Here is a 9,981-nt window from a genome sequence, read left to right as displayed (position 1 = left end):
CGATGCCGAAAACCCTTGGAAAACCTACAGTCTGTGGCCGAACAACAATTGTTCAGCTTCTCATCATCTTTGAATGCGAGCATTATTAATTTATAACACAATTTAAGTATTTAGTTTAAGACCATATAGTGCTAATACAGAGACGAAACGCAACAATTATACAAACAAAAAGGAAAATGCTTTGTTGACCAATACTAGAAAGGATGAAAAAAGAAGAGGACATGTCACCTAACATGTTGACGTGCACTCTCAACTTCACTATCTTATGAAAATTAGCATTTTTTCTGTGCCTTTGTATATCCAGCTGTTGCAGTTGCATTTTTTCCCAATAAATCAATGATAAATCCATTCACTAACCCAGCCTCCTCTTCTGCTGCACCATAACCTTTCAAGTGTTTGAAAGACCCCTGTGATCTGCAAAAATAAACCACGGGCAGTTTCATGTTGAGCAGACACCGATTTAATGTTTTGCAGATTAAAAGACATCTGTATACTGCTGGGTTTGATGTGCTAATAACCTTTGTTTCAACTGCAGCAATTTACTGTATTTCAATGTGAAGCAGGCAGTAGCTGCTCGTAGAAACATAGCTTTTTATGTATGCACCTGGACTGCCTGCAACATCAGTAATGTGTATGCTTTTTATAAAGATTATAAAGTTCTTATAAAGTTAATAAAGTTCCTTTATTATGTTGTCTATTTAAAAGAATAGACAAGACAGGTTTTGACTGAGAATAGTTCATATCAAGTGCTAGCAGTCAAACAGTGAATCATATTTTAAAATAAATTTGACAATAAGTTGTTTTACTATGGGCCTATATGTCCCACAAATATTCAATATTACTTAGTAAAATCTGCACCATTTTTATGACACACAGCTACTAAATTATACTGCAGCCTGATGGCTCTAGATCCCATAGAGATAACTGACTACAAAGCCAAGTCAATGTAAAATGATGGAAGATTTCAACAATGATGTGGTCCCAGCCTCTTTATGGTGCCACCCAGTACATATACAGAAATTTAAAGCAGCAAAATAGTCAACAAGACAAAAGTTGCAATATACAATAGTGGGAAAACCTGGTCTAATTCCACCACATCTCAAAAATGACCTAAAGGTGGACATATAAATTTCGACAAATTCTCCATCATGTCAACATTAATTTTATAGTCCTCTTCATGTGTGTCTAGATCACCCCATTCTTTGACTTCTTCTGCTTCTTCTGCTGGTTCCCCTTTCCTGGGCCACAGCAGCATCCATAGAGCAGAGCGAATGTGACCAGAGACAGAATTCCCAGCACAAACATTCCTATGACCACAACACCGCCCAGTGCCCATGGCTCCTGTTGCACCCGATGCAGGAACCATTCCACCCAGTCCTCAGGTGACCCTGTGGCTTCCTGCTGCTTGGAGACACTGCTCAGGGAGATATAAAAACAGATAAAAGCTCAAATGGAAGAATCTGAACATTAAACACAATGAGATAATGCTGTTGGATACCATTAGTTGCCAGTAGTAATGCTTTATAGAACACATGGAGCCACATTGTCTACTGATAATAAAATATCTGACACAACTATCAAACATTTGAAAAGCTAACATATTTGCCAGTATGTTCCACAGAAATCTGCTGATGTTAAACTACTATTGTAACCCAACACATTCCAGCTCAGAAACTCACCTCTCCATGGCCATGTCCTGCTAAATGATCCGCTTACGGCTCAGTGACTCCTAACAGTGCGTGAATATACCGTGTGAGAACAGATGGTTTGAGCTACTGTGGTGATCCACTCGTAGCTCTACAACTATGTGAACATAGCCAAAACATTACAGTTTACTTTCAGTTCGTTCACAGAGTAGGGATTCTGTTAAACTGCGATGGCTGATTCCAGTTGACACTTTCAGTTGCTCTGTGTGGGCAGGGCTAAGTAAAAACAACAGCTCCTGGTTAATGTTTACTCAAAATATTGACTGTTGAAGGCAAAGGGGAGACCTGATGATAAGGTATGCATACAATGGTGCAGTGTTTTACTGGTGGGATTTAGACTGAAGCACTTTTTTAAGAGGGGTATCATACCATACTTTGACAGATAGTTAAATCTTTAAATTTCTTCCTGTTAAAAGGAACAAGTCAGTATTATTTTTTGTTTTTTAATATAATAAACATTTATGCCATTTCAGTTACAGCCACAAATGCAATATTTCAATGCCTCAGTAAAAAAAACAAAAAAACATCTCTTGTACAATGTCACAAGAATGCATTTGTAACTATTTTATGTATATGACAAACAATATACAGCTCAAAAGAGAAACTCTTCACTCGGCCAGCAGAGGGCGCTCTGTGTTTTTTTTACACTGACAAGGCTCTATACATATACAAGTTGGAATGCCTACACATTTTCAATGTTGTTTTTCACATTCCTGATAAATATCAACAGGAAATCAAACCAGTTAATTTGTAATAACGGAGTCACTGTGACAAAGACACATCAGCTCTCTTATTGTATCTTTTCATCCACTGCTCCACTGTAAGGTTTTTGTTGTTGGAGAAGGCTGCCACACAGCGTTTCATTGTCTTGGTCTGAAGTGACTCTTGATGGGTCTTGCCACTCTGCTATTTATATGGATTCCAGTGGAATGGATTCAGTCTTTATCCCAGAGCTGGAAATGTCATGGAGATATGTCCCCATCCTTCTCTTGATGATGACCACTTTGAAAAGGAGCATTTCCTGTTTATTGTTCTGTCTGTGTGGGCGATTGCATGAAGGACAGAAGAAAGGATGGAGGTTGGTTTTATTCATTTGTGGAGTCTGCTCTCTTGTCTCATGCTCAGACGGGCTGTACTCTGGCGGCCTGGTATTTTGGCTTTCCACAGGAGCAGCAGCAGTGGACGCAGGACAGCACGATCAAGAAGAGAAATGTGGCTGAAAGGAAACAAAGGGTGTGCGGGGATGAGAGTTGTGTTAGTACATGCGTGGGGGGACAATTTGATGTCATATTTAAAGATAAGGTTCTAGATGCAGAGCTCCATGTTTGGGCCAATTTCCTACATCAGACCCTTTCTGGTCCCGAGCTTGGAGAACAATGTCTGAAACTGTGTACGGTTGCCATAGACAATCATCAGGATACAACAGCATTAGTTCATTAGTTTGAACAAGCCACACGCCCTCCACCAACAACTCAAAAGTAAACAATTCAATTCAACATTTCGATATAACTGTAGCTTATAAAGTTAGGTAACGTAACGCATAGCTAGCTAACATTAACAAATTCATAAGGTTAGTACAAGTTATTTGCTGCTTAACATTATGTTACATAACTCCTGATGATCGTCTTCTGAACAAATAATATAAACAATATATATATAGCCTAAATGTGAAACTATATTTTATAAACTTAAGCCTACATATACAGAGGCATGGATGTGATTCAATGTATTAAATATACGTTTAGTATGCTACTTCATGATATGTGAGATAAAACATGTAAATGTAAGCATAGAAATGTTATTTATTTATAAGGAAGTGCGATGACCACAGGATTTTTCACCTTAACCTTTAGGTAAGATTATGTTTTTAGACATTGAGCTCTTTACCAAGAACAGTTCACAACTGTTTGTGTTATTGTTTGCAAGCACACAGTAAATATCCTTTTGGATTTTTAACATCAGGTTGTGTTGTTAATGGGCTAACTGGCTAACTAGCGTGAACTTGACTCCATCCTGTCAGCCCTCTGCTTTCCCTTTTTGAATGATGAACACAGACAGCTCATTCTGCAGGTGTGGAATGTATGTGCTAGTTGGCCATTGGCTGTAGTCATTGCACTGTATTCAGGTGCAACTTTTTGGCTATGACACAGGCGACTTGAGGTAACACAACAGTCAGCCTTTGTCGTTCGTTACTAGCTCTTGGATGTGGGTTTGGTGTGTCTGGGCCTTAACACATAATAACATCTATTTTCCCCTTTAACACACATGATAACACACTGGATTTTCCACCTTAACACACAATAACATACACGATTTTACACCTTAGCACCTGCAATAACACGCATGATTTTCCACCTTAGCACAGGGGATAACAGACATGATTTACCACTTTAACACTGTTTTTTTTTTTCCTGGCAATGGAGACGGGTCTCAACGCCACAGGTGGGCCCAAGCCTGGAGCTCTGCAGTGGGACTCTATTGTATTTAAAACTGCGTTTAGTTATAATCTTATATGAACTATGGGTCAACTGACTGTGTAATTTCAAAGGGGTCACCCATGCTGACCAACCCACAGAGAATGAATGTATGAAACATTCATTTGTGTCACGTACTGAGGGTAATAGATAAAAACTCACCAACAAAGAGAATGAGCACAAAGAAGGCTCCCAGCTCCAGAGCACTGGCTTGTGGGAGACCCTGCAGTTTGGTCCACACCTTCTGAAGAATATCCAGAACCTCCTCTTTCACCTCCATGCTGACTCTCAGATGCAGGTTCCACACGGAGATATGAAGAAAATGCCTCAGGTTTTGCTTGCAGGGAGGCAAATAGGCCTTTATTGCGCTTGCACAGCTACACCTGAAGGAAACAAGATGATATAGTGAACAAGTCTGTGTCTGGCTGCCTTGTGAAATGATGTACTGAATGTAGAAATAAAGTTATTTTCATCCTCAGCTCCACCCTTCACGACTGCAATTTTATACGTCCACCCTACAATTACCCCTCAAGCCTTGTAGGCATATATGTCTTTTATCCCTAAATACTTTGTGTGCTCTCTGAGTACTCACTCATTATATATCAGCACCCCTACTTAGCTCACTGATTAACCTCCTGTATACACGTAGGTGTGTGTGGATACACTGTGTGGCTAGATTATGTGTGATTCCCTGCTCCAGTCTGGTTACATTTGTACCCACACACAGGAGGCTCCGTCCTCGCATGTTAAGTATAATTATAAACAAGGCAGACTATTTCAGGCCTGGCATTTCAAGACTACGGCCTGTCATCATCACTGGAGCAGCTGTGTGTGGGTGAGATCCCACAGGCAGATACTAGAGTGGCTGCACAGGAGATATGGACACAGGGCTGTGAAATGGCAACAGAACAGGAAACTTGAGGACAGCCAGTCATCAGAGACTGACTCTGAATGGACGTGTGTGCTCAGGGACTCATTGGATTAATGAGTGTTTGATATATTGTGACTATGTTTTTATTATCTTGTATTTCTTATTTACATATCACTTTACAACTTAAAATAAAATGGAACAAGGATCAGGAGTATGGTTATACCCTGTGTACTCTACAGGACACACTACACTTTACAAAAACAACAAAAAGATAATGCCTTTTTTCCCCTTTGCTTTAATTTCATGCCAAAGAAAACCCCAAACTCTGTTATATAGTAAAATATAACTAATTACACAGCCTAATACCTAAGAAATTCTCTGCCTTTTGATAATCGTTAGGGAACTTGTCTGTTTGAGGATACAGCCTTTATTTTATCATATTTTTTTTTACAGTTCCATGCTCATACGGAGTATGTCTGTTGTCCATCCTCTATTATAATGCATATCAAAATCAACAGGTCAATAATATTTAAACAATTTGCCATGAAATAGATTTTAAAAAGTGATCAAAGGAAGCTTTAACAAAGCAAGCCATGTGAACACTACCTTAATTAAGGGCAGAGATGGCAGTTAAGTTACTTTAACTATGCCTTGGTTAGTTAGCTTAGCGGGAGTTTGTTAACTTCCATCAGGATTGGATTTTATGCTAGCAACCAGGCCTACCCCACATTTAACTTAGGTATGTGGAATAACAAACTAACGTACCAAGATTTTGGTTCATGAAAATAACAGACGGTTTTCAGTTACAAAAAAAACGGCCGAAGAAAATTACACAAGGCTAAGTCAGTTTAGTTTTTAGCTAAGCACTTGTCTTACCTACTAGCCAGCTCTCACTTGATATCTTCTTAGTTAATATACAACGTTAATAGCACTGGACACTTGTCAACAAAATCCCACATGTAATTAAATTATCAAAATCAATTGGTCGTTAAGTTAAATAGCTGGTTTTAATGTCACTTTTTTAAATATAAGAATAGTTAACTACCGTTAGCTACTGTTAGCTACCTCGCGTTACTAGGCAACGTATGGGGATACGTTTCACAAGGCTTGGAGGAAGAAGAAGAAGAAGAAGATGTATGTTGCGGTATGTTGTAGATGCCCTTGTAAGCACTTTGTGACCTATGTCTGTGGACAATGCTATGCAAATTTTTTTTTTTTGGCAGTTGCTAGTTTAGCATACAATATTATACTATACTATAAGCTACTATACTATACTATACTATACTATACTGTAGGCTACTATACTATACTATACTATACTATACTTTACTATATGCTACTATGCTATACTATACTTTACTATATGCTACTATACTATACTATACTATACTATAGGTTACTATACTAGACTATACTATACTTTAGGCTACTATACTAGACTAGACTAGACTATACTATACTATAGGCTACTATACTATACTATACTATACTGTAGGCTACTATACTATACTATACTTTACTATATGCTACTATACTATACTATCCTATACTATACTATAGGCTACTATGCTATACTATACTTTACTATATGCTACTATGCTATACTATACTTTACTATATGCTACTATACTATACTATACTATACTATACTATACTATAGGTTACTATACTAGACTATACTATACTTTAGGCTACTATACTATACTATAGGTTACTATACTAGACTATACTATACTATAGGCTACTATACTAGACTATACTATACTATACTATACTATAGGCTACTATACTATACGCTACTCTACAATACTATACTATACCATACTACGCTATACTATACGCTACTATAGAATAGTACTACAACAATACTATACTATACCATACTACACTATACTATACGCTACTATAGAATAGTACTACAACAATACTATACTATAATATAGGCTACTATATATACTATAACTACAGTAACAAAATCAATAGATGCAGACACATAATTATAGGCTACACATACAATAAATGTGAACAACTCATACACTTTGGTAAATACACATGTTCATAAGAGAACTATTATTTCAACAAAAAAGAATTACTATTGATCTTGCATGTCCTAATATTATCTATTTGTACAGGAAATAAATGTGTGACAGCAGACACAAGACTGCTGCCTTCCATTGACTGAGGAGCTTTCTTGTGGTTGGCATACTTTTGTAATGTTTTGATTCAGAGATGAAACCTCAATCTGCACCTCTTACAGGAAGAACCATATTTCCTAACATTATTTTGTAGTGCAAAAACACTGTGTCCACTGCATGTACTGTTTCTCAATTTGATTCCAGAAATCACATCTCAATATTTCCTCAATAGTCAGTTAATGTTGCTATATATGCATACACATACAGTATGTGTGCATTTGTTGATAGGTGTATATATTCTTATTTGGATCACTGGAAGTCTCTTAAGCTGATTGTGAAGATCTCAATTGCCTGTGCGAAGAATGTCTGACCTCTGATGCTGACCCTCTCTGCTCTGCACTCTCCTCTTGTCTTTGTCCTTCCACTGCACTCCCACACTGAGTTTCATAGTTTCATTAGCACAACACGGTCAGAGACCAAAACAAGCTGCAGAAATCCATCTGCAGTGAAGAAGACAGTGACTTCTTTGCGCTGAATCTCTTGTGGTGTAAATATTGTTCGTGTCACTGAAACAAGCTTCTCCAGATTTTAATACACCTACTTAGATCTTTTCTATACTTGCTGAAAATTATGACCATCTTGCAAAAAGTATGACTCTTTATTGACAAGTAATGTATGAAAAGTAATAACAGGCTCTTACCTTTGCAGTGAATGTGTGCTTCACTTCAAAAGCGTCACTTTTTCCACTTGTTAACTCCTCTGGCCAAGGAGAACCAAACTCAGCTGTACATAAAACAGTCCCCACGATGTTTAACAGACCTCTACTCCTTCTTCTTGTTTTGACCCTCCCCCTCTTCTCACTCCTGTCATTCGTTCTCCCTAAGTTTGTTTGCCTGCTGGTCTCAGGCTCTTCATCTAATTAGCCTGCTGCAGTTCAAACTGAGAGAGCAGCACTGGGTGTACAGAGGTAACCTGACTCTTTCAGCAGATCAGCAGCCGTTCTGTATGACTGCAACTGTTCCTCCTGCCGTGTGGGTTCACTTTCTCCCCTACTAACTCCTGTTCTCAGAGTTTGTGTACCTCCTCCCCTTTCACCCTCCCTCTCTCTCCTCCCAGCCTCTCCCCCCTCCACCACCTCCAACCACTTCGTTCACTGCTGCTTACGCTGTCTCCCACTCCCCCTCACCCTCTGTCCTGTCTGTACATCTGAACACTCATTCACTGTTTTTTTTTTTTCCTCCCCTCTCTCTCTCAGTTGCTAAAGACCAGCTGTGCCAGGGCCTCCTTTTTGTCTTCAGTCACCGTGGAGACGAGGCTCCTTCTAAAAGGCGCAGGGGGTGGTGTGTGTGTGTGTGTGTGTGAGTGTGTGCATCCATCTGGTGTCCCGCCAGCTGACTCCCATATTTCTCAAGAACACATATGATTGCATTTGCTCCTGATTCATTCTTGTTGTGCAAATGGGGGAAGTTATACAACAGACATTTTCAGTAATGAACTGATAAATCCACTGGAGACTGATTTTCCCTGCAAGTTCCTCCTCCATCTGTATCAGAGGTGGGGTCTCCTTTGCTGAGGAAAGGGTGTTACAAAGAACATGAACAATGAGGCTGTTTCTTGCTCTTAGTTGTTGTTTGTTTTCTGACAAAGCGGCATGGCTGCTGTGTGCTTTGATGAAAATGGGTGTGTGGGCGTCTACATGCATTAGAGGATATCTGGACATTCCAAGTGAAGCGCATTCATTGGCAAATAGCCATTACTCATTTCATTGAAATTTATCAGAACAATATGCAGAGTTTCTGTTATGGAAGTGTGTTAAAGTTGAAGCTCTTGAAAGGTGACTTTAAAGGGACAGTTCACCCTAAAATCAACATTACATATTTTTCCTCAAACCTGTGGTGCTATTTATTTGACTACATTGTTTTGGTGTGTGTTGCAGAATGTTGGAGATATCTCCTGTAGAGATGTCTGCCTTCTCTTCAGTATAATGGAACTAAATGGCACTTGTTTGGACACATTATTTGGAGCCATGTTTCTCGTGACTAGGCCACTGTTCTGTCCGTCATATTGTCGTTTCCTGTAGCTGTGTTTTGTTCTGCACCAATTACTACAGGAAATATCTAGCTTTTTGGCTGCTTAATGCTTCACTGTCTTCACCAGTTAGTCACAGAGTGAAACTGCAGAGTTGGGCAATAATCCTCTGTGGGTTTGTGACTACTGGCAACAACATATCACATTGCAAGTGATTAAATCAGTCAATAATCGTTGATCATTCTGAATTTCATTTGGATGAATTTGGTGTGAATGTGGGCTATTCACACTTGTTGCTCACTGACTCATTAGCACATTCATCACTAGACGTTTGATCCATCCTGTCTCAGTCAGACACTGAAAAACTGGTTCATGGTCTCATTTCCTCCAGACTAGATTACTGTATTGCCTTTCTTGCCGGACTCAGTACATTTCTGACCTGCTCACAGCCTACATACCCCCCCAGAACCCTCAGATCATCAGACACTGGTCTCCTAACTGTGCCCATGATCCAAAATAAATTTGCTGAAGGTGCATTCAGTCATTAGGACCCAACTCTCTGGAACAAACTGCCTGATGATCTGAGAAAGTCAAGCTTAAGACCTTCCTGTTCTCCCAGGCCTGTGAATAGTTAGTGCCTCTGTCTGTCTGTCTGTGTATTTGTCTCTGTCTTCTTCTCCTCTCTAGTGCTCTCTTTTGGGGATGTGTGATTGGGTATGTCTGTGCGGGTGGGTGGGCTGGGGATGGATTAGTCTAAGGACTTAATT

General features: G+C 39.2%; 1 long non-coding RNA gene across 1 annotated transcript; it reads right to left on the bottom strand.

Moving 5' to 3' along the window:
* Positions 1-663: 663 nt before the first annotated feature.
* On the bottom strand, positions 664-1,819 carry LOC144459427 (uncharacterized). The gene is made up of 2 exons (XR_013488407.1): positions 1,680-1,819; positions 664-1,414 (listed from the first exon to the last, which is right to left on the bottom strand). It is a non-coding gene; the product is annotated as an uncharacterized LOC144459427 (long non-coding RNA).
* Positions 1,820-9,981: the final 8,162 nt, after the last annotated feature.

This window comes from Epinephelus lanceolatus, chromosome 21, assembly GCF_041903045.1.
Source record: "Epinephelus lanceolatus isolate andai-2023 chromosome 21, ASM4190304v1, whole genome shotgun sequence".
NCBI lineage: Eukaryota > Metazoa > Chordata > Actinopteri > Perciformes > Serranidae > Epinephelus > Epinephelus lanceolatus.
This window is presented reverse-complemented; position numbering and strand designations above follow the sequence as displayed.